This window comes from Gopherus flavomarginatus, chromosome 2 (assembly GCF_025201925.1).
Source record: "Gopherus flavomarginatus isolate rGopFla2 chromosome 2, rGopFla2.mat.asm, whole genome shotgun sequence".
In the NCBI taxonomy this organism is placed as follows: domain Eukaryota; kingdom Metazoa; phylum Chordata; order Testudines; family Testudinidae; genus Gopherus; species Gopherus flavomarginatus.
The window spans coordinates 3,567,411-3,592,529 of NC_066618.1; the positions used below are offsets into that span (position 1 = coordinate 3,567,411).

At 42.0% G+C, this 25,119-nt stretch overlaps 1 protein-coding gene across 15 annotated transcripts in view; it reads left to right on the forward strand.

Annotated features, from left to right (window-relative positions):
- Positions 1 to 25,119, forward strand: part of MAP4 (microtubule associated protein 4) — a 276,034-nt gene that overhangs the window by 39,167 nt on the left and 211,748 nt on the right. For 14 of the 15 annotated variants that reach the window (XM_050942398.1, XM_050942393.1, XM_050942392.1 and 11 more), the window contains one exon: positions 10,526 to 10,577. The exons of the other annotated variant lie outside the window; for it this stretch is intronic. The gene's annotated coding sequence lies outside the window, so the exon portion shown is untranslated. The remainder of the gene's footprint in view (positions 1 to 10,525; positions 10,578 to 25,119) is intronic. 15 annotated transcript variants of the gene reach the window in all.

Below are 25,119 nucleotides of genomic sequence, written 5' to 3' on the forward strand. Positions count from 1 at the left end.
CCGACAAGACATGCAAAATCATGGAAAAGTAATAATGGACGTTTATTAATTGTGGTAATTTGGAGAAGCCAGAGAAGACCTGTTTAAGAAAAATTTGGTGGAAGAATATAAACACTCAAGTATTATGTTATGCCTGCTAATTTTTTTTGATATCCAGACATTCTGCTGTAACTGTATTATGGTCATTAATGCATGGGGCTGACAATGGGAGCCCCTCCTCTATCAGCTCAGATAAATGGGGTTCTGCTGTACTAATAGGGAAAAAGGTGTGTGTTGCAAACCTCAAAATGTATGCAAAATTGTAGAATCTGCAAAGTAAGCTAATTAAAATCAAAATTGAGATGGAAGACGAATATTGCGGGATCAGCAATATTGCAAGTTAAGTAGGGCCTTAAAGATATTTATTTTTGAGATGGGGCAACCAGATCTATACAGAGTATAGAAGATGTGGGCACACTGTGGATTTATATAGAGGCATTCTGATATTTTCTGTCTTATCTATCCCTTTCCTAATGGTTCTAAACATTGTTAGCTTTTTTGACCGCCACTGCACATTGAGCGGATGTTTTCAGAGAGCTTTCCACAATGACTCCAAGATCTTTCTTGAGTTGTAACAGCTAATTTAGACTCCATCAGTTTATATGTATAGTTGGGATTATATTTTCCAGTGTAAGTTACTTTTCATTTATCAACATTGAATTTCATCTGCCATTTTGTTGCCCAGTCACCCAGTTTTGTGAGATCTTTGTCACTCTTTGCAGTCTGCTTTGGACTTAACTATCTTGAATAATTTTGTATCATTTGCAAATTTTGCCATCTCAGTGTTTACCCCCTTTTGCCAGATCATTTATGGATATTTTGAACAGTACAGACCCCCGGGGGACACCACTATTTACCTCTCTCCATTCTGAAAACTGGCCATTTATTCTTACCTTTTGTTTCCTATCTTTTAACCAGTTACTAATCCATGAGAGGATCTTCCTTTTTATCCCATGTCTGCTTAGTTTGCTTAAGAGAGTTTGGTGATGGACCTTGTCAGAGGGTTTCTGAATGTCCAAGTACACTATATCCCCTGTATCACCTTTGTCCACGTGTGTTTACCCTCCCAAAGAATTCTAATAGATTAGTGAGGCAAGATTTCCCTTTACAAAAGCCATATTGACTTTTCTCCAACATATCATGTTCATCTATGTGTCTGATCTTTACTATAGTTTTAACCAATTTTCCTGGTATTGAGGTTAGGCTTACTGTCTTGTACTTGCTGGGATCATCTCTGTAGCCTTTTAAAAAAAAAAAAATTGGCTTCATGTTAGTAATCTTCCAGTCATCTAATTTAAATGATAGGTTACATATCACAGTTAGTAGTTCTGCTACTTCACTTTTGAGTTTTTAGAATTCTTGAATACCTCTGGTCCTAGTGACTTATTACTGTTTCATTTATCAATTTGTTCCAAAATGTCCTCTAATGACACTTCAATCTGGGACAGTATCTCAGATTTTTCATCTAGAAAGAATGGCTCAGGTGTGGGAATCTCCATTACATCCTCTGCTGTGGAGATCTGATTGTCCAGTGACGTACTTAATTTTTCTTTTTCTTTTTTCTTTCTTTTTTTTTTTGCTGTTCAGTTTTGGAGTTGTTTGCTAGTTGCTCTTCAAATTCTATTTTGGCCTGCCTAATTATACTTTTACACTTGATTTGCCAGAATTTGTGCTCCTATTTTCCTCAGTAGGCTTTATCTTCCAATTTTTAAAGGATGTCTTTTTGCCTCTAACTACTACTTTTACTTTGTGTAGCCATGGTGGCACTCCTTTGGTCCTCTTACGGTGTTTTTAAATTTGGGGTTTATATTTAATTTGAGTCTCTTGTGTTTGTTTTTTTAAGTTTCCATGCAGATTGCAGGCATTTCATTTCTGGGACTGTACCTTATGAATTTACGTTTAACTAGGGTGTTTTAACCTCATTTTTGTGTAGTTCCCCTTTCTGAAATTAAATGTTACTTGTGGTAGGATTCTTTGGTGTTTCCCCACCACAGAGATGTTAAATTTAATTATATTATGGTCACTATTACCAACTGGTTCAGCTATATTCACCTCTTGGACCAGATCCTGTGCTCCATTTAGGACTAAATCAAGAATTGCCTCTCTTCTTGTGGGTTCCAGGACTAGCTGCTCCAAGAAGCAATCATTTATGGTGTCAAGAAGCTTCATCTCTGCATCCCATCCTGAGGTGACATGTACCCAGTCAACATGGGGATAGTTGAAATCCCCCATTATTATTGTTTTCTATTTTTATAGCCTCACTAATCTCCCTGAGCATTTCATAGTCACCATGACCATCCTTGTCAGTTGGTCGGTAGTATATCCCTATTGCTATATTCTTATTATTCAAGCATGAAATTGCTATCCATAGATTATCTGTGGTACAGTTTGGTTCATTTAAGATTTGTACTATATTTGACTCTATGCTTTGCTTCCCCCCCCCCCCCCCCCAGCATGACCTATCCTGTCATTCCTATATATTTTGTAGGTATTACTGTATCCCATTGTTTATCATCATTCCACCAAGATACTGATTTGTGCATTGGTGACATAAATATAGTAGTTAATGCCTTGTTTGTGGATAGGATCATTCAGAGATAGGATATGGAAGGAGAATAGTGGGTCAAAAATGGATCCCTGTGAAAGTAGTACAGTTCCCAGGAAATTGGGATATACATTTTGACACTATTTACACAGCAAGATTTAATTTCCTCTTTAGTGTGGAATCTTTTAATATTTCTAAATGTTCCTTGATACCTGTCTAGTGACTATAGTGAAGAAAAGCTTCTTGATATTCATAAGAGGGCTGAATGGTGAGAGCTTTCTTATTTTGGTCCAGTTACTAATTACTTAATGGTAACCAAAATGGTCATCTGTTCAATTTAGCTATAAATGAATAAACTGAAGCAGCTAGCTATTAAAAATTAAAGTCCTGGATTTGGCTCAGACTGTGCACTGTGTGCTATATTGTGAAACAATCAGATCAAATGCAATTGAGATTATTGTAACCTGGGCTATGTGATTGGGTGTTAATTTTTTAATCAGTCCTGTATCCACTAAAAAAAGAACAGGAGTACTTGTGTTACCTTTGAGACTGACAAATTTATTTGAGCATAAACTTTTGTCGGCTACAGCCCACTTCATCAGATGCACAGAATGGAACATATACATACAGAGAACATGAAAAGGTGGAAGTTGCCATACCAACTTTAAGAGGCTAATTAATTAAGATGAGCTATTATCGGCAGGAGAAAAAAACTTCTGAAGTGATAATCAAGATGGCCCATTCCAGGCAGTTGACAAGAAGGTGTGAGGATACTTAACATGGGGAAATCGATTCAATTTGTATCATGACCCAGCCACTCCCAGTCTCTATTCTGTTTTTTCACTTCAGCAAGTGGGTATTGTAGTTTTAAGAATGCTTGATAGAGATCTTGTAGGTGTTTGTGTCCACTGAATTTCTTCCTCTGGTATTTTTGCTGTTGGCTAACCACAGGGAGGGCAGTCTGGTCAGTAAAATAATGTTCTGCTCATCTCTGAGTTCTTGGTGTCCAGTAGGTAGTATGGTACATGGGACACCAACAGGCTGACTGACATGCCTCTATATTAATATTTGTTTACAGAGATGAGAAGGCTTTCTGTTAGTACTACTTTTGAAATCTCAGTATTTCTTCTGTATTCTATATTGGTGTCCATTCAGTGTTGGTTAGTTATGTTGGACCTACTGTCTCACTATTATATGTAGTGTAGTTGTAGCTGTCTCTCTCATATATCCTGGGAACGACAAGGTGGGTGAGGTAGTATCTTTTACTGGACCAACTTCTGTCCTGAAGAAGAGCTCTGTGTGGCTCAAAAGCTTCTCTCTCTCACCAACGGAAGTTGGTCCAGTAAAAGATATTACCTCACCTACGTTGTGTCTCTACTTCAAGAGTTGGCAGCCTTTCAGCAGTGGTGTGCGGACTCTTCATTTATTCACTCTAATTTAAGGTTTCACATGCCAGTAATACATTTGAACGTTTTTAGAAGGTCTCTTTCTATAAGTCTATAATATATAACTAAACTGTTGTTGTATGTAAAGAAAATAAGATTTTTAAAATGTTTAAGAAGCTTCATTTAAAATGAAATTAAAATGCAGAGCCCCCCAGACGAGTGGCCAGGACCCAGACAGCGTGAGTGCCACTGAAAATCAGCTTGCGTGCCGCCTTTGGCAAGCATGCCATAGGTTGCCTACCCTAGCTCTACGTTGTCACTGTTAGTCGAAGATGGCATCTCTTCTCCTTCTTCCAAAAAAAAATTACTTTAATTTCTCAGGATAACTAACCTTATCTCCTTCCAAAGGCCTCCTTGATTTTCTTTCAGGTAACCGCTGAACCAAGTGTTGCTTAACAGGTTGCTGTTACTTGGCACATTCGGCTAATATTAGTGGTAAGCTCCTCAGATACTGGTACCAAATGCCTACATCCAGAACTAACTTCCATTTTGAGCAGGAATCTTCTTCAGAATCCAGGAAGCTTTTCTTGGGAGAACTTTTCTTCCTCCATTATATAAAAACTTGATTGATGTAGTCATGAGCCTCCTTGCAATTTTTTGGACTTCATTTTCCCTAGATGGGATCAAATTCTCTGCAATCCATGGCTGCAAAAGGGCATTGGTATGGGATGCTGCTTCTTTACCAGCACGTTCAAGGGGCAGTTTTTCTATTCAGATCCTTTCTTATTGAAACTTTGTTGCTACAAACATCTCTCTGGTATACCTGATTATCTTGAGAAGGTGGCACTCTTGAGCCCTGCTGGTTAAAATGCCCTTGGCTATTGGTGCCTTTCCCTACATTGCATCTATGGTAACAATGGTGGGAAATAGTGGAAGAGGAAAAGTACTTGACTATTTGATGTTACCTGGTTTTATGAACTAAGTTTACCTTTCTATATCCATTGGTGTGTGTCTAACAGCTTGGTGAGACCACCAGCAAAAAGGCCACCAGCAAAAAGGCCATTATCTTCTATAAGGAGGAATTAATCATTAATGATCCTACATATCTTGAGAAATTGTTTACATAGAAAAATAATACTGAGAAAGGACTTAGACAGAAAATATCGTATTGTCTCTATAGAAATCCATAGTATACCCACATTTTGAATACTGTGTGCAGATGTGGTTGCCCCATCTCAAAAAAGATGTATTGGACTTGGAAAAGGGCAATAAAAATGATTAGGGGTATGGAACGGCTTCTGTATGAGGAGAGATTAATAAGACTGGGACTTTTCAGCTTGGAAATGAGACGACTGCGGTGATATGATAGAGGTCTATAAAAAGACTGGTGTGGCGAAAGTAAATAAGGAAGTTTTAGTTACTCCTTCTCATAACACAAGAACTAGGGTCCAACAAATGAAATTAATAGGCAGTAGGTTTAAAGCAAATAAAAGGAAGTATTTTTTTCACACATCACACAGTCAACCTGCGGAACTCCTTGACAGAGGATGTTGTGAAGGGCAAGACTATAACAGGGTTCAAAAAATAACTAGTTACATTCATGAAGGATAGGTCCATCAATGGCTATGGGCAAGGATGGTGTCCATAGCCTCTGTTTGCCAGAAGCTGGGAATGTGCAACAGGGGATGGATCACTTGATGATTCCCTGTTCTGTTCATTCCCTCTCGGGCACCTGGCATTGGCCGCTGTTGGAAGATAAGATACTGGGCTAGATGGACCTTTGGTCTGACCTAATATGGCCATTCTAATGTAGTGTTTTTAGCTCTCTTTAATGTGTTAAGGGAGACATTCTTTTCTAAGTGTTGCTCACACTCTGTTTATTTTTGTTCTATATCTTCGTTCTTTACATCTATTTATGTTTTGCTTAAGCTGGAAACAAGGAGAACCAGCACCATTTGGCCAGACAGCTCTCTCTGGACCCCTAGTTATCAGCCACAGTTTGGGAGCCTCTGACCTAGAACAAAATAGCTTTAGTGCTTCCTCCCCTCCCCCCACTGCAAGTATTTGTGCTTTTGGGGCATCTGAGAGCAAAGGAACACAATATGATGGATGATTTGAAGTATATTGAAGACTATCATTCAGTGCAATTTACGCAGCATGAAATTACTGCAAATGTATCTTTTTCAAAGAAAAGGGGTGAAATTTTGATTCCATTGAAGTCAGTGGCAAAGCTCCCATTGACTCTAATGGGCCAAGATATAATCCAGTGATTTTAGTCAATCTAATTTATCAGTTCATAACTGTAATATTGCCAGCCCCAAGTGCTCAAAAATAATCAGGTTCCCCAAAATCATGGAACTTTAAAACATAATTTTGGTATTTTTTTACGTACATGTTGACTTTTGAATCTTAAAGTACATTTGGATCACATATTCAAGCTCTTCTCTGCAATCATGAGGGCTAAAAATATACTGTTTTAGAGAGTCTGCACTTTCACTTGAAAACTTACTTGCACAATTCCAGGGCCTACGATTCTAAGAAATTTTTCTGAGAATCATAAGTGTAACACTATTTTGTGAGTGTGTTTTATGTATGAGGGTTCCTGTCAGCTACTATATTGCTGTGAGTCCTCTGTCCTTTCCTCAAGTTCCAGGTGCCTGTCCTGCAGGACTCCTTCCCTCTGAAGAACGAGTGTTAATATTCTGCATGTACTGGCTAGTAGAGTGCACAAGCCATGAGGGTGATACTTTTCTTGATGCTTCTCCCTGAGTATGTCACCACTCAGTTCTCTTATGGTTGCACCAGTGCTGCTGCTTGTGTGCCTTTGTACTAACTTATAGAATATCAGGGTTGGAAGGGACCTCAGGAGATCATCTAGTCCAACCCCCTAACAGATTTTTGCCCCACATCCCTAAATGGCCCCCTCAAGGATTGAGCTCACAACCCTGGGTTTAGCAGGCCAATGCTCAAACCACTGAGCTGTCTGTTCTAATTCTTCATTGCTCTGGATCAGTTTTATTCTGCACATAGACACAAGGCAATCATTGTTGGTGAATGGCTGGTATAGGTCATAAGCACCAGGAGTGCCATGTTAGCCACATTTGTTATTTGACTCTGATGCTGTGTTCTAATGTCATGAAGTGTGACCTGGAAGACACAAGATTCCAGTATAAATTTACCTTTAGTGATGTCTCTTGCAGCTATTTAGTCTTTAATTTGTTCAATTTCAATTTAATTTATATTTTGTGCATATGTATTAATTGGCAAAATAATAAAACAACTGATACAGGACTTGGTCAAGAATTAAAGAAGGGTAATAATTAATGCCAATCGATATGGGTTTATGGAAAATAGATTTTGTCAAACTAACGTAATCTCTTCAGAGATCTAGCTTGGTTGATAAAGGTAATAGTGTTTGAGGTAATAGACTTCTGTAAAGCATTTGACTTGGTTCTGTATGACGTTTTGATTAAGAAACTAGAATGATACAAGCAGCAAAGAATCCTGTGGCACCTTATAGACTAACAGACGTTTTGGAGCATGAGCTTTCGTGGGTGAATACCCACTTCTTCAGATGCATGTGGTGGAAATATCCAGGGGCAGGTATATATATGCTAGCAAGCAAGCTAGAGATAACGAGGTCAGTTCAATCAGGGAGGATGAGGCCCTGTTCTAGTAGTTGAGGTGCGAAAACCAAGAGAGGAGAAACTGGTTCTGTAGTTGGCACCCGCATGGCCCCACAATATGCCAATATCTTTATGGCCGACCTGGAACAACGCTTCCTCAGCTCTCGTCCACTCACGCCCCTTCTCTACCTACGCTACATTGATGACATCTTCATCATCTAAACCCATGGGAAGGAGACTCTGGAAAAATTCCACCATGAGTTCAACAGCTTCCGCCCCACCATCCACCTCAGCCTGGACCAATCTACACGGGAGGTCCACTTTCTTGACACCACGGTGCAAATAAGTGATGGTCACATTAACACCACCCTATATCGAAAACCTACCGACCGCTATGCCTACCTTCATGCCTCCAGCTTCCATCCCGGACACATCACACGATCCATTGTCTACAGCCAAGCACTGAGGTAGTGCATCTGCTCTAACCCCTCAGACAGAGAGCAACACCTACAAAACCTCCACCAAGCATTCTCAAAACTACAATACCCACACGAGGAAATAAGGAAACAGATCAACAGAGCCAGACGTGTACCCAGAAGCCTCCTACTGCAAGACAAACCCAAGAAAGAAACCAACAGGACTCCACTGGCCATCACATACAGCCCCCAGCTAAAACCCCTCCAACGCATCATCAAGGATCTACAACCCATCCTGGACAATGATCCCACACTTTCACAGGCCTTGGGTGGCAGGCCAGTCCTGGCCCACAGACAACCTGCCAACCTGAAACATATTCTCACCAGTAACTGCACACCGCACCATAATAACTCTAGCTCAGGAACCAAATCCATGCAACAAACCTCGATGCCAACTCTGCCCACATATCTACACCAGCGACACCATCACAGGACCTAACCAGATCAGCCACACCATCACTGATTCATTCACCTGCACATCCACCAATGTAATATACGCCATCATATGCCAGCAATGCCCCTCTGCTATGTACATCGGCCAAACTGGACAGTCTCTACGGAAAAGGATAAATGGACACAAATCAGACATTAGGAATGACAATATACAAAAACCTGTAGGAGAGCACTTCAACCTCCCTGGCCACACTATAGCAGACCTTAAGGTGGCCATCCTGCAGCAAAAAAACTTCAGGACCAGACTTCAAAGAGAAAGTGCTGAGCTTCAGTTCATCTGCAAATTTGACACCATCAGCTCAGGATTGAACAAAGACTGTGAATGGCTTGCCAACTGCAGAACCAGTTTCTCCTCTCTTGGTTTTCACACCTCAACTGCTAGAACAGGGCCTCATCCTCCCTGATTGAACTGACCTCATTATCTCTAGCTTGCTTGCTAGCATATATATACCTGCCCCTGGATATTTCCACCACATGCATCTGAAGAAGTGGGTATTCACCCACGAAAGCTCATGCTCCAAAACGTCTGTTAGTTTATAAGGTGCCACAGGATTCTTTGCTGCTTTTACAGATCCAGACTAACACGGCTACCCCTCTGACACTAGAATGATACAAAATCAACACAGCACATGTTAAATGGATGAAAAACTGGCTAACTGACAAGTCTCAAAATGTAACTGTAAACAGGGAATTGTCATTGAGCAGTTGTGTTTCTGGAGGGGTCCTGCGGGATTGATTCTTGGCACTCTGCTGTTAGTCATTTTAATCAGTGACCTGGTACAAAACATAATCATTCGTGAACAAGTTTGTAGATGACACAAAGATAGGAGGGAAGTGGTTAATAAAGAAGATAGGTCTCTGGCACAGAGTTATTTGGATCATTTGGGCACAAGCAAACAATGTTTCAGTGCAGCCAAATGTGAAGTCATAAATCTAGGAACTAAGAATGCAGGACATCCATACTGGCTGAGAGGGACTCTACCTTGTGAAGCAGGGACTCTAAAAATACTCTGGGGTTATGGTGGATAATCAGCTGAACATAAGATGATGGTGCAATATTGCAGGGAAAGGGGCTAATGTGATTGTTGGATGTATAAACATGGGAATATTGAGTAGGTGTAAGAAGGTTATATGGCCTCTGTAATAACACTGGTGCAGATGCTACTGAAATATTCTTCCCAGAAGGATGTTGATAAATTGGCAAGGGTTCAGAAGGAAGCCATGAGAATGATTAAAGAATTGCAAAACTTGCTTTATAGTGATACTCAGGGAGCTTGATCTATTTAGGTTAGCATAGAGAAGTTTAAAGGCTGATTTGATCAGTCTGTAAGTGCTTACATGGGGAACAGGGATTTGATAAGAAAACTCTTCAGTGTACCAGACAAAACCATACCAAGATCCAGTGTCTGGAAGCTGAAGCCAGACAAATTCAGACTAAAAATGAGGTGCACATTTTTAACAGTGAGGATAATTAACCATTGGAATAATTTACCAAGGATTGTGGTGGATCCTCCATCACTACACAATTTTAAATCAATGTTGCATGTTTTTCTAACAAAGATGCCCTAGTTCAAACAGGAATTAATTCAGTGAAATGCTGTGGTGTGTGTGATGCAGGAGGTCAGACTAGATGATCTCAATGGTTCCTTCTGGCTTTTTTATGAATGACTTGAACAGTGCTAACCAGCCTTCTATTAGAGGCTACAGTAGAACTTGCTTCCTAGACTGTTACAGTTAGGGTTCAGGGCTGGGTTAGTAACCCAATGTCTGCTTTATTTTATGTTGTCATTGAGGGATAAAGCAAGAGAGAGGATCCCAGGCCACAGAAATGGGAAAATGGCAAATTAAAATTTAGTAAAATTTCCAGTGGATTGGTTTATACAAAGCCATGGACTAAAATTTGGGCTGGCCAGCCCTGATAAAGATCAAAGTCTCATGACACCCAAGTAGTTGATTATAACCCTAGCTTCCTTTTTAATTGTGTACTCATTTATTTCACAGATAAGCCGTTTGTGGAGATTAAGAACACACAAAGGGAACATCTGCTTTTAAGGTATGGAATCACCTCTCATTAAAGATATGTTACATATTTGACATCCACAAAATTTTGAAGCAGAATCATTGGTGCATACATACTGAAACTTCAGCTAGAAAAACGTAGCCATAATATTGTGTGTGGAGACTGCTTAGGCTCCCTCTGGAGTTTAGCAGCAAAGCTGGACAGGCTGGTCCAGCTGCTTCAGCTGATTGGGGCTGAAATAGTGAGTATAGTCTGGCAGAATCTGTAAGTCCTAGTGCTAGGCATTGTGTGTGGGACCTTCCCACTCTCTGCAGAATGAATATGCACTGAAAGCATTTTAACAACATGAAATCCTTCCCTCTTCCACCTAAGATCTTCAGTTTTCCTTGTTTTGCTCAGGCTCTAAGACTTGAGGCTTCTTTATTGCTTCTGGCACCTGCAGCTGCTCAGTTTTAGATAGCAGAGTCTAAATGTGGCCCAAAGGATGTCATGTCTGGCAGGCTGGACCTCTTCCCTTTTCCTGTTTCTTCTATCAGTTTTTTCCTCCTTTACCCCAGCCTGTCTGGTCTCATGTTGTGTCATCTGTTTGTTCTGCTGATGCAGAGTTTGAGTGACCCAGTTGTACACGATTCTTTTGCGGGGAAGAGGTGAGTCTGACTTAGCTTGACAGCATGTTTGGACGAAGTAATTAACAAACCTAGAGCTTGTCACTACCCCAGTCTCAAATGCCACACTTGCTATTCTTGAATAACAGAAGGTGCTATATAGCCAAACTGCGTCATAGTGGTGCACTGACTCACATAGCCAAGGGATGATTAAGGGGGTGAGCATATCTGTTCTGTGAGACCCTGTGCGCTTGCATATACTAGCAAACAATTAAGAATAAATCGAATTCGGTAACCATTGACTCCTATTTGTGTTGAGAAGGCTGTAATGTAGGGGTATACATGTGACAATGGCTAATTTAATTGCTAAGTGCTTTCATATTGTAAAATGTTACCCATTTTTTTTCAAGCCTCTGCTGTTTCTCAGACTTGGAGGTGTTTGGCTAATGCAGTATGTTTCTTCCTGTCTTCACCCACATAGTGATACAGATACCAAACAAACCATGAAACATACAAAATTAGTATAAGATGTCACCGTCAGAGTCCGTACCTACCTACTGTTAACACCCAGTGACATCTGAGATACTTCAAGTATCAGAGGGGTAGCTGTGTTAGTCTGGATCTGTAAAAGCAGCAAAGAGTCCTGTGGCACCTTATAGACTAACAGACGTATTGGAGCATGAGCTTTCGTGGGTGACTACCCACTTCGTCGGATGCATGTAGTGGAAATTTCCAGAGGCAGGTTCAACTAACCTCGTTATCTCTAGCCTGATTCTTGCTTGCACATTTATACCTGCCTCTGGAAATTTAACTACATGTATCCACAGGACTCTGAGCTACTTTAGTATATAGAATTAGAACAGGAAGTAATTCTATTAGGTACAAAATAGTAGATGTTGGATTTTTAATGGCAAACTACTGTACTTGGAATGACTAGTTAAAACTGCCCACCCCCTGGAAATTCAGTTGTCTCAACTGCATCTTTAAATTGTCTCCACTTCTGTAGGTGTGGCACAAGCTTTATCTTGAATACCTCTTTCTTGGAGGCTCCTAACCAGCTACTAGTGTAGAAGTAGGAAAGGTTTGTCTGATTAATTCAGTCAAAGCAAGTAAAGCTTTCCAGCATCCACTCATAACCTGATATATCACTAAAACTGGCTTTTATCTAATATTGAGTATCACAGCCAAGGTGGATTAAAAAATCAGGTTTTTAAATTTTAAATTAAATGTTCATTTTGTAAAAATAAAACTATTTAAAGTTAAATTTGAAATTTTGACAACCTATAGTAAGGCTTAAACGTACTATAATTATTTTAGTTAACATGTGCTGCTTAATTTTTTTTTAAAAATTAAGTTTTTTAAAAAAAAGTCAAACCACTGAACTAGTAGAAGTTACTGGCTAAGCACCTGGAACTAGAGTTTGTTGAAGTGCTAAACTAGCTTTTGACAGCAGTAGCATCATCTGCATGTATAGAAAGAACATATTCCTCATTTCAGTTTATTCAGCTATTTCATTTCAGTGACTAGTTAATTGAAAGTTACAAAACTGATTGGGAGTTTTTAAAAAAAAGCATGAAAACGTTCTCCTCTTGCAGTCTATGAATAAAAAGTAGGGGGTGAGAGAATGAGATCTAATAGTTCTTTAAAATCTTGAAACACATGGTCACCAGAAACATTTCATTTCAGTTCACTAACTACAGAACTACAGTTCACTAACTACAGCTTTTATTAACTAAATCAGTTAGTTTTAAATGTAAAACATGTTTTGATAAACTTTCTTATATATCCAGCACATTTTAAGGTATTTTATTTAATTAAAAAAACAAACAAACTGTGTATTTTTAATTGAATTTCAGTTTCCACCTAAATAGTGTGGCACAACTTAAAAAAAACCCTAGTAAAGTAGAAATGCACCATTTTCTAACATAAATAAAACAAGTAAAAATTAACTGTGGCTTAACTTGCATTTATTCATATAACTGCTTAAATAACATGTATAGATACTGTATATCTTCTTGATTAGCAAAAAGTACCCCCAAAATTAGTGTGTAAGGGCTGTTTAGTTGCAAATCAGCTTGTTTTGATGGTTACCAATGAGAATCAACCTTTCTTGAGGAAAATTAACTAAATAGTACAAATACAAAACGAGATTAAAATCAGTTATTTAAAAAAACAAGAGTTACTGCTTACTGATTTAAATCATGATTAAAATCTGTGATTTTAAATCTTTGATTTAAATCAATCTACTGTGAACAGAGCCAGTTGATTTATTTGACAGAGAGCCATAATACAAAGGGGAAAGCCATCCTAAGCTGTTTTCTTCTTTAAAAGCTCTTTTAACTAATAGTCAAATACATTGGCTTATCATGCTTGGGAAGGGGATGGGAGGTCGTGATGGATTTATTGAGTTCATGCTTTCCTCTCAGTGTTTCTGGCCCTGGACATTGTTAAAGGGAGAGCGGTGATGGAAAGTGGGGCCTTGCTTATATTCCTAAATCCCTGCTTTAGAAAGGCAACTCAGAACAGAGGATGTGGGAGTCTTGACACCCCCCTCTGGACTGCAGTTTTTCCCATTCGAACTTCTGATTAGCAATGATTGAAGCAACTTTGTACCTATCAGGGCATTTTTCTTGCTGGTCAAGAGTCAGCCTGGAATATTACTATTTTTCTTGGTTGTCTCATTGACAATCAGGGCAAAATGTCTTACATTTTTTTCTTTAACCTGCATCTCTTATTGATCATAGGGTTTTCAATCTCCCCCCTTCTTTTTCTTTGTATAGAAAGCAACCTAGAAATGTAATGTAGACTTGAGGCAGGCTGGCTCAAAGGGTGTTGGCAATATTTGCCATCACCCCTTTTGATAAATTTTCAGGACATTGAAATCAAGCAGGTGTTTCCCAAAGAGCTTGTTCAGCAGCTAAAAGCATTTCCTGAAACACTTTATCCTGGTAGGTCTAACCCACGCTCATTGGCTCTGGAAGAGTTCCAATAGCCGGATGTGTAAAGTTAACTTCTTTCGGAAGAGCAGCTGAGCTAGAGGCAGCAGGTAGGGTTAGAGGGTGTTGGGGAGGAAGTGCCTTATTATGCACCTTTAATATTGGAGGCTGGTGAGTTTTGTCTTAGTAATCATTTCCCATTGCCATTCCCAGTAAAAGCAGGGCTTTAAATAATGTCTGGGACTCTTACTTTAGAGAACAAATAAAATTTGACAGGATGACCAGTTCAAAGCCAGCACATTCTCCTTACTTGCTCCTTTTATGACTTTGCAAACATATAAAGCACACTGGTCTTTTGGCCATCTTCTGTGCTTCCTCTAGGAGTGGGAAATATTGATGTTTCTCAGTGGCACTTGTAATCAAGTGATATGGTGGTATGGCAGACTTTTAAGTAATAACGAATACTTTTGATTAGAAATAGACTAGCTTATTTTCATTGCCCAACCTGGGAGGAAATGCAAGAAGTAAACACTTCTCACTATTAGTGCCAGTTAACCTGGATTACTTAAAACTTGTCGAATAGTCTAAGTTGGTGGAAGTAATGTGGAAATTTTGTTTTTTGAAAATGATTTAAAAAGTTAACAGTGGACTAAGATTACTTGCTTGAATGGTACATGATACAGTACATATTTATTCAAAATACTGTGCCAAATAATCTGATAGAATATTGGAAGGAATGGTTCATCTCTCTTCCTAAAGTATGGGTGTAAGTCCTTTATTTTAAGAAAAATGACTTAACCAATTAGTATTGTACTGGATAAAATATGTCCAGTCCCTTATCCTTTTCCTTTCAGCGGGAAACTGTGTGTGTCTATAGCACACAATACCTTGGCTGCCCATTGAGATTCAGTAACTCTGCAGCTATTGCAGTTTTTAAGTTCCACAAGGAAGTGAATCATTCTCTCAAAATGCCCACCTGATAACACTGCAAAGAAATCCAAACCTACTTTTGCACCCCTTTCTCTCGAGAAACTTCAACCTTTGTTTTACAAGTAGTGCCTCATTTTCGATCCCAATTAAATTTATTTGTTGTTGAGAGAACGGAAATGTAAATACAATGGTGGTTGAAGTGCAGCAGTTACTCCCTTCCTCCTCTCTGCTGGCTTCCTGTCTGCATTATGGAAGGTCGAAACTGGTCTTTAGCATTAACTGGTTTTGAAAGAAAAAAATCAGGCTGGCTAAATTAAGAAGCCATACAGGTTACAAGCACGAGGGAACTACTAGTCTCAAGAACCATTTTTCTGAACTAAAACTGTGCCATCTCTTGACCTTCAGGCTAATCCCATGCTCCAACCTGACCACAGCCAGGGACTGGCAACACCATCTGGTAGTGATTCCCAGGTCTTTGACAAAATGCTGCAGACAAATATCTGTTCCTCGAGTGCTTGCTCATGTCCATTCCATATTAGGGGTGTGTGCTCGCCAGTCACCTAATGTGGAATGGATGTGAGCAAGCACTCGAAGAGGAAAAGACAGTTGTTACCTTTTCTGTAACTGGTGTTCTTCAAGGTGTGTTGCTCATGTCCATTCTATGACCCGCCTTCCTTCCCCACTGTTGGAGTTTCTGCCATGTGGCTGCCACTTCAGGGGGTGCCAGAGCTGATCCTCTACGGATACTGCTGAGGGAAAAACTTCCAGCACCGGTGCATGTGGTGAGCGCACACACCTAATATGGAATGGACGTGAGCAACACATCTCGAAGAACACTAGTTATGGAAAAGGTAACTGTCTTTTCCCACTTGCATGCCCTTGAAATCTGCATGCATCCTCTGGATGTGGTGCTCTGTGCAAATTCTTATCATGTTAATTATTCATTCTTCTCCTGTGTGTCTGCTGATTTTTAGTGTGCTTCTCTGAGACATAAGCTTAGAGCAAATTTTTATACAGAATTAAATTAGTAGCTGTGTATATCTAATATAATTTCTATTGGATGGTAACACAGTGTCTAATTTTGGGCTTGTTCCAAGAAGGCAGGAATTTACCTGCACAAGATTTTACCTCTAAAGCAACCAAAAAAGGTTGTCGGCGAGCGAGATTGAACTTGAGACCTCTGGAGCTAAGTGCACAAGCCGCTACGGCATGAGCTAAAATCCAAGTGGCCCTTAGCTAAGAGTTTAGAGTAGACTCATTGCTCTGTCTCCAAGTGGTCTCCATGCCACTAGATGGGACAGAGCACCACACCCAGGAGGTGTGTGGGTTACACCTATACTAGACTGGGATGAGTTAACCCCTCCTGACAGGCCAAGACAATTCAAAATTTAATGCAGGCCTGTGCTGCCAGAGTTCTGTTCTGATTCCAGATTTCTAGGTGCAGCATGGGAACTGTTCTGTACGATTGTTACTTTAAAGTATTCAGTGTTTTCTCTCTGTCCCCTACCTCTTATATGCCTTTCATCTAGCCCAGCCTTTTGACTGACCAGATAGGTGGGGTAGTAGGAAGTGGCTGCCAAGGTAGTTCCAGAGGCTGCCATGAGCTTAGTGCAGCACTAGTACTTTGAGGGAGCAGTAGTGTTTTCTGGAGGCTCTCCTTACTTCTTGCATGACCCATCACTTTGTCATAACTGGTTCCTGCACCTAACATTGCTGCTCCCTTTTCAGAACTGATGAGTTCTACCAAGGCTTTGTGGCATTTGGCCAGCCACATGGCAGGATTTAGCTCAAGCGAAAATCCTCAGGATCCTCTTTAAGAATAAATATCATGTGACCACTCCAAGCATATTCTCCTGCTAGAGGCAGAATTAAATCAGCATACTGGTGGCGAGTAGATGCAACAGTTTAAATGTCTTTACTTACTGGTCAGAGGGATTAAACTAGAAGTCCCAGGGTAGAGCAGAAGACCTTGACTGTTTTACAGCTGGTGTGTTTTCTTTCAGTTTACTTAGTATTCAGTTTAGTGCTTTCTCAAGGTGAAAGTGCATCCAGAATGCCCTTTTGTGATGCAAGGAACAGTTGAGCAGGGTTATGAAAGGAGGCGCTACCTCAATCTCTAACAGAGTTGCCTGTGTCAGTGAGTACTGGCACAGATGCCTGCTTGTGTGACCTCAGGTGTTGGTCTGGATATGACACAGACTCTGGAATACACAGTAGTGGATGCTGAGGTAAATCTTAACTTGTGAGAGAGCCCCTTGCTGGGGGAGAAATCTGCTTTGCCTTGTGGTCCTAGTTTTACATATTGATATTGGAAGGGAGCACATGGGTAAGCTTTCTTTCCAACCTATAGGTGCTGATGTGAGAAGAGAATTTACATACTGTGGGAGTTTTAGGTGATAGCTGTATAATCCTTGATAGTTTCGGGGTGCCCCAATGGGCTCTTATTTCTACTTCATCTCTGACTCTGAAGCTAAACCATTGCTGCCACTTCTCATCTGTGCTGAAGCAATAATATTGTGGAAGGGTGGTGCCCCCTTTTTTTGTCATGAAGAGTGTTTTATTCCCAGCTTTCTTGGGAAGACATTTTTCAGAGCAGTTGTGACTAGAGACTTGAGTTCTACTCTCAGCCTCCAGAGGTGCCCAACAGCTCATGAAATGTTGCAAGCTGCATGGTTTTAAACACTTTTTACAAGAACAAATAGGTCCAGCTGTCTCTGCATTTTTAAATTAGGATATTTGTGCCTAAATGTAAATAGTTTTCTTTGACAAACAATGCAAGCAGCAGTGGCCATCAGCATGGGGTGTTTCTAGTATAGCTAATTTTTATTTAATTATTCACCCAGCATCAAGTTGAAAGACATAAATTAAACACACTAATTTACTTGCAATATATGGTACAAATAGTCTGCTTCTTTGTGCCATCCAAATCAGCTGTGGTTACACATTGATAGTCCAAAATCTGAGAAGCTTCCTTAGGAATGTTAGTTGGACCATGCTGTGAAGATCAGAAAACTGTCCTGACCCAGACTCTAGAAGGAACAAGTTTTACAGATGCAAATCCTCTGGAAATACCCTGCCTCCAGTCCAAGAGTACCTGACTAGGCACTTGGCAAATATGTCTTCACTGTCTCAAAACTGCATAGGAAAAGAAGTGGTCTTTATGGTAGCCAGGCTGGAAATCACATAGGGCTCCTTACGTTGAAGCCAGCATATTGAATAAGCACTTGGAAACAGATGATGTTATTGCATTTCGCCAATCAGTTGTGTAATGTGCTTGCTCTAAATCACTTTGTTTAGCAGAAAGGTCACTGCATTCTGCACTAGCTGATGCTTTTTTTTTTTTTTGGCAATGTGTTTCTGTTTTGGCTAGGGGTGTGCTTTTTACTGAAAGTTATATTGATACAATCCCCAGTGTAGATGTGGTTATATTGTATAAAGGTGTGTAACAAGGCATTTTGCCCCTTTAAGTACCAGGGGGCAGGCAGCCCTGTTCTGGAGAGGAGACCAAAAGGCAGGTTCTGGGCATCATCTGACTCATCTGGACAAGATCTAGGGATTGGATCTGATTCCCTACTAGAGGATATAAAGGCAGGCTCAGCTCCATGATGGAGACTGGGATCAGGGGAGGGCTGAGAGTACACTCTCCTGTGGCTGTGACAGAAGGCTGCTAGTGGGGGGGCAAGCCCTGTGGACCACCCTACCCCTCCACTGAGAAAGGGCCAGACAATTAAGCTAGTGGAGGCCAGAGGGGCCCCCACAATCTGTGTTAAGTAAACAGAAACCTGAGGTAAGGACTACAAACTGAACTTGGTGTGGCCAATTGTTTGTCCCTGTTTGGTGATTGGGTACCCCAACCTGCATGGTGCTTTATGCTGATATAGTTAAAGCAATGCAACTTTTGTGTATAGACAAAAGTCTTGACTGCCTCTACCCAGCTGCCAAACATCCAGCCTTTCCCACTGACCATTTCTATGGTTTATCATTACAAATACCTGCAACATGTTGAAATCTGAAAATGTGAGTGCAACATAAAATGAAATTGGCAGCCATGCTGACTTTATTTTTGTACTTAAGTCTATGAAAATGATCAGTTGAAAACATTAAATGAAGATACTGCAGAATTTCTTGTCTGGCATACTGTATTGCTGCAAAATGCAGGGGGCCTGTCTGAAGAGTGAGAAGCCAGGTTCCAGGACATCCCATAGATCCTTAACTACAGCCATCTCAGTCTACATGTTGAACAGGAGAGGCTTACAAAACAGACCATCTGGGGGTTGGCAGCAGAGTCCTTGGGGGTAATAGCCACCACTTCCTTATTATACCTCTTTAAAATGAAAGATCAGAGGCACAGGATAACAATCCCACTCACTCCTGCTAGATCATTTCAGGCAGGTTTGAATTGTTTCTGCACCTTGAAAAAGGTTTTAACTTTAAAAAAAAAACACTAGTTTAAATATTGTAAATTCCTTAGTCTAAAAGAATCTGGTTAGCTCTGTTACCAGCCCCCGTTGTTCAAAAATAGTTGTTGGGTCCCCCAAAAAATTATGATTCGCTTAGAAATCGACGAATCATTGTGTTTCTTTGTCTTTTGTTTTTTAATTTGAGGCTGTAGTGTTTATATATCAAAGTTTTCTCCACAACCAAGGAAGCTAGAAACTTAGTATATTTATATAAATAAAAGCTGAGCTTCTGAAGTAATCTCATGACTCAAGGAGTTGGGGCTTTAGGAGAAACACCAAATATTGCAAGACTTGAGATAAAGTGGGAGGAGTTGAGAACATTAGTATAATATCAGCTGAGTAAAAATGTTGCCAGAAACAGACTAAAGTAAGTTTTGTAACCAAACTTTCCCCTTTCCAAAATACCCATGCACCCTGTAGTCGTCTTCTCCGGGTCAAGGCATAAAGAATAAGCATGGGGGTTTAGGGTTGCTGATTGAAAGCAGAAACTTTAACTGGAAGTGCGGTAATATATTAAGATGTGGCTCCTTTACAGACATGGCTTTTGACTAATGCATTATTCTCTGGCTTTGTTTTTAGTTCAATGGAAGCTGCTTTCCTTTTTGATACATGTACTATTAAAGGAAAGCAGCTGACAGGAACAGCTGCTTGTCTTGCCTGTTTGGTTTGTGTGACTTAGCAGTTGATATGTAGCACAGAGTGCTCTATTAACAGCTAGAGGCTTCAGAAACAAGGCCCCTCCCCCTTTTTGTTGTTGTTGCCCTCCTCCCCTCTGTCTTCTGCCCCTTGCCAGGTTAAAACCAGAGACTTCCCTCATAAAAAGGTCATTAGTGATATAAATTCCTTATTAGATGCTGCCTTTCTGCAGTGTGTAATGTCCAGAAAACTTCCTGTGAAATGAGAATTTGGAAGCCAGTCTTCAGTTCTGACTTCTTTGCTGATCATCTTTGAAGAACTGGAATAGAAGAGTTTGTAAATCAGGTGTTCAACAGCTAAAACACAGAGGGCTTTGCAGAAGATGGGCCTTTTACCTTTTACCAAAAGAAAAGAAAGGAGTTAACATTTATGATTTGGAGATTACATACCAGTCATCCATCCACTCTGTCTCCCCCCCCCCCCCCACCAGCACCACATTTCAAAGCTCTTAGGCATGTGTGCAGCTAGTTACTTACTCTATAAGGGGCTTTCTTTAGATATTATTTATGAACTCATTTTTCGTGTGGCTTTTTTTGAGGGCCAGCTAAGACCATTAATCTCCACCTTTACATTCCCTAATCCCTGCAAGGGTTTATTCTTGTACGCCTGATGAAGCTGCTTTGGCAGAGTCCACCATGCTGCAACTCAAGGAAAGTTTTCTAATGTGGCTCTTTATCAGCTGAAAAACTACATCTGCATAAAGTAGCAGTTTCTTACTTGGGCAGTTTTAGGCACATCTCTCTAAGTTATTAGTAAGAGTGACACAGTTGCCCAAAGGAAGGAAATTCATTCTGAAAGCTGGTATTTTCTTATGTTGTCACACTGTATCTTGGGGCAATTAGCATCTGTAAAGTGCTTAGAAAGCAAAAAGTTCAAATATGCATGCTTCTTGTTGAGTATTGGGGTGCACTGCTATAATATTCCCATAGTATTTCCTAGAAGTGAAGGGTGGAATGTCAGCTGGGAAAATCAACTACAGTTCTCTTTCCCATCCCTGTCTTTTTTTCTCTAACTCTTTCCCTCACACGCCTGTATCAGGCTGACGATACGAAAATCTAACTGCTTCTCATTTGTCCACAAAAGTCAGGAATGAAGTATGGCTCTGCTGTGGATTGATTTTCTTTGACATGCTCCCAGTTCACGCTGGCTGTCCAGAGTTTCAGGGAAGTTTCTTTGCACTTGGTTGTATCAGGGCTTGTCTACATCACAAAGTTGCAGCGCTGGTGAGGGGGTTACAGCGCTGCAACTTAGGAGGTGTACACATCTGCAGGGCATCACCAGCGCTGCAACTCCCTGTTTGCAGCGCTGGCCGTACTCCCGTTTTGTCTCGGGTGTAGAGGATCCAGCGCTGGTGATCCAGCGCTGGTAATCAAGTGTAGACACTTACCAGCGCTTTTCTTGACCTCCGTGGAATAAGCAGGTATCCCAGCATACCTGAGGAAGCCTCTGGTAATCAAGCAGGTCTCCTTCCCCGGTTTGCTCTCGCGTTCCCCGAACCCCCGTGCAAGCAGGTCTCCTTCCCTGCGGTTTGCAGCGGGGTTCGGGGAACGCGAGAGCAAACCGCGGCGAAGCTGGTCTCCTTCCCCGGTTTGCTCTCGCGTTCCCCGAACCCCCGTGCAAGCAGGTCTCCTTCCCTGCGGTTTGCAGCGGGGTTCGGGGAACGCGAGAGCAAACCGCGGCGAAGCTGGTCTCCTTCCCCGGTTTGCTCTCGCGTTCCCCGAACCCCCGTGCAAGCAGGTCTCCTTCCCTGCGATTTGCAGCGGGGTTCGGGGAACGCGAGAGCAAACCGCAGCGAAGCTGGTCTCCTTCCCCGGTTTGCTCTCGCGTTCCCCGAACCCCCGTGCAAGCAGGTCTCCTTCCCTGTGGTTTGCAAGGGGGTTCGGGGAACGCGAGAGCAAACCGCGGCGAAGCTGATCTCCTTCCCCGGTTTGCTCTCGCGTTCCCCGAACCCCGAGCAAGCAGGTCTCCTTCCCTGCGGTTTGCAGGGGGGTTTGGGGAACGCGAGAGCAAACCGCGGCGAAGCTGGTCTCCTTCCCCGGTTTGCTCTCGCGTTCCCCGAACCCCCGAGCAAGCAGGTCTCCTTCCCTGCGGTTTGCAGGGGGGTTGGGGGAACGCGAGAGCAAACCGCGGCGAAGCTGGTCTCCTTCCCCGGTTTGCTCTCGCGTTCCCCGAACCCCCGTGCAAGCAGGTCTCCTTCCCTGCGGTTTGCTCTCGCGTTCCCCGAACCCCGAGCAAGCAGGTCTCCTTCCCTGCGGTTTGCAGGGGGGTTCGGGGAACGCGAGAGCAAACCGCGGGGAAGCTGGTCTCCTTCCCCGGTTTGCTCTCGCGTTCCCCGAACCCCTGTGCAAGCAGGTCTCCTTCCCTGCGGTTTGCAGGGGGGTTCGGGGAACGCGAGAGCAAACCGCGGCGAAGCTGGTCTCCTTCCTGGTTTGCTCTCGCGTTCCTCGAACCCGCCTTGAAGCCACCCAACAGCGCTGCAGTGTGGCCACATCTAACACCACTTGCAGCGCTGGTTGCTGTAAGTGTGGCCACTCTGCAGCGCTGGCCCTATACAGCTGTACTAATACAGCTGTAACAACCAGCGCTGCAAAATTGTAGATGTAGACATACCCTCAGTCTGTGCTATTTGCTTATGTCCTGACTCAAAAGAGCACAGTAACCTCATCTCCTGTTGAAGTCAGTGGGAGCTGCAGATGCTCAAACCTTTAAAATTTAGGATGTTTGTGGTCTTCTCCCTCTTTTGCAGAGGCAGATGAGTGAGAGAATTTAGACCTTTAAAATGAATAGTTTCACTCAGGTACCTACTACCCACCAGTCCCTGTTTCCGTTCTAGCATTTTACTGTAGCTCTAAAGTAGTTTTCCAGTACTCCCACTGGTCAGTCAGGGTTAATTTCTTTTTGTACAAGGGCCTTCGAATGTTTAATTCTAGAAGATATGCCAGCCCATCTCTTTGGGGCACAAGCAGAAAGGAAACATAAATTAATTGAAAACTAATAAAATATCAACTATAACCCCTTTTGACACTGCCACAAATACGGTTGTTAACTTTTAAGCTCGTCTTTGTGCTAAGGTCAACAGACCTGTTAGGATGAGTATTTCAGTGGTCTGCTTGCGGGGGGGGAGGGGGCAGAATAGAATTAGACCTATAAGTCACTGGGGCATTCCCCCGCTGCCATCTTCTGAAGATCTCTCTAATTTTCTCTACCTCCCCAGTGGCCAGCAGTCCCCCCAGCCCTCCCTGCTGCAGAGCTCTTCTGAGGAGAATTTCAAAATGTTCAGACTAAAAATTGGGCTCAGTATTTTATCTGATTCCCAGTTGTGTTCTAGGGCTGCATTGGGTTCTGGAAGAGTTTGTTCCCTTAGCTCTGCTTCCTGTTTGGTGGTGGTTGCAGCAGCTGCTGCCCCTGCAGGCTTCAGGGACAAAGCTAGGCTGGAACAGCCAGAGGCAAAATGAAAGGTCTGTCTCCTGCTTGAGTGTCTTGTTGGGTGCTTGGCCAGCTATGAGCATAGAATGCATTAACCCTCACAGCCCAGTCTGGGCAGATTTGCCTTGGTCCCCTTCTGTGGTCAGGAGAGGTGGCAGGTAGGACTGGAAAAGAGCTGGCTTCGGAGCAGACAGGCCTCCTATATTCATGATGGCAATGAAGCTGTGAGTTTCGGATGGAAGGAATTGGACAGAGCACGCTTACTGCCAACACCAGAGTGTGATAAAGGGCCTTTGAGCTCTGGTCTTTTCCCTGGCTGCCACCTGTATAACAGTCCCTGCCCTACTTTTATCCCAGGCTGAGATTTATTTGGTCCATGTGGATCTCATGCAATAGAAAGGGGAAGAATTTCTGGGAAAATCATCTTTGAGCCCCAGGCCAGTACCTTTCCTGAGAGACCTATATGGGGTACGGGAGACTAACAAGTGCAGTCTCTTCGAGGACAGAGAGATCCCTAAGCATTGGAAATATTTTCAGAGCTATCTGAGCTCAATTTTTCTCCTCCCTTTGAAGAGGATTATGGAAGTAGATTCCTAAAAGGGAAATGTATGAATACATAAAATCACCACTATCTCCTCATTTGCAGAATGCGGAAGGGCAGATCAATGCAGAAAACACCAGGCCAGGAGACACACAGAGCCCTGCAAATCCATGGATATCCACTTTATATCCATGGATCATTTTTGCCGATTGGATACAAATCTTGTATTCGTGCAGAGCTCTAGACATAGGCTGATTCCTCTAGGTGTGCACATGTTAGACCCCCATGAAGAGTATTCTTCCTCCCCTCCCCTAGACTGGCAGCCTTTGTTAGAGAATCAAATAGTATAATATATTTAAAATAAAATCCCCAAATTTTTGCTCTCGAGTGTACTGAATACTGTGAAATTGTACTTAGGTCTGTAGCTACCCTAGACAAGCTATAGCTATATAACCCTAGGGGACGGTGTGAGAGAGGAGGGGATTTTCTTGCCACATATAAAAGATTGGGAAAGTATCAAGACTGGTGTCCCCAACTACTGCTGAAGGTCAGCATGCCCTCATGTCCAGGTTATTTCCAGGTTCCGTTGCTGGTTCCCAGGCCTCCCCTCTACCTCCTTGCCTCAGCAGATGGCTGTGGAGTGATGAGGGACAGCAGCCCAGATGTGGAAGAACTGGCAGGCAGCAATGGTGGTCCACCAGTTCTGTCTTTCTACCACACTGTCCCCCAGCCTTCATTTTTTTAATAATGCCAGAAGGTGCTTCAGCATGGACCAGTCAAAACTTACTCTTGTATCACAATCGAAGAATAATCTGTCTATTTTTTGCTTGTCAGGGATTAAGCATTTCTAACTGGGGGAGATTTTTACCTGAAATAATGAGAAGGCCACTCCAGAGGCAAGTACACCTCTACCCCAATGTAACGCTGTCCTCGGGAGCCAAAAAATCTTACCGTGTTACAGTGAAACCACGTTATATCGAA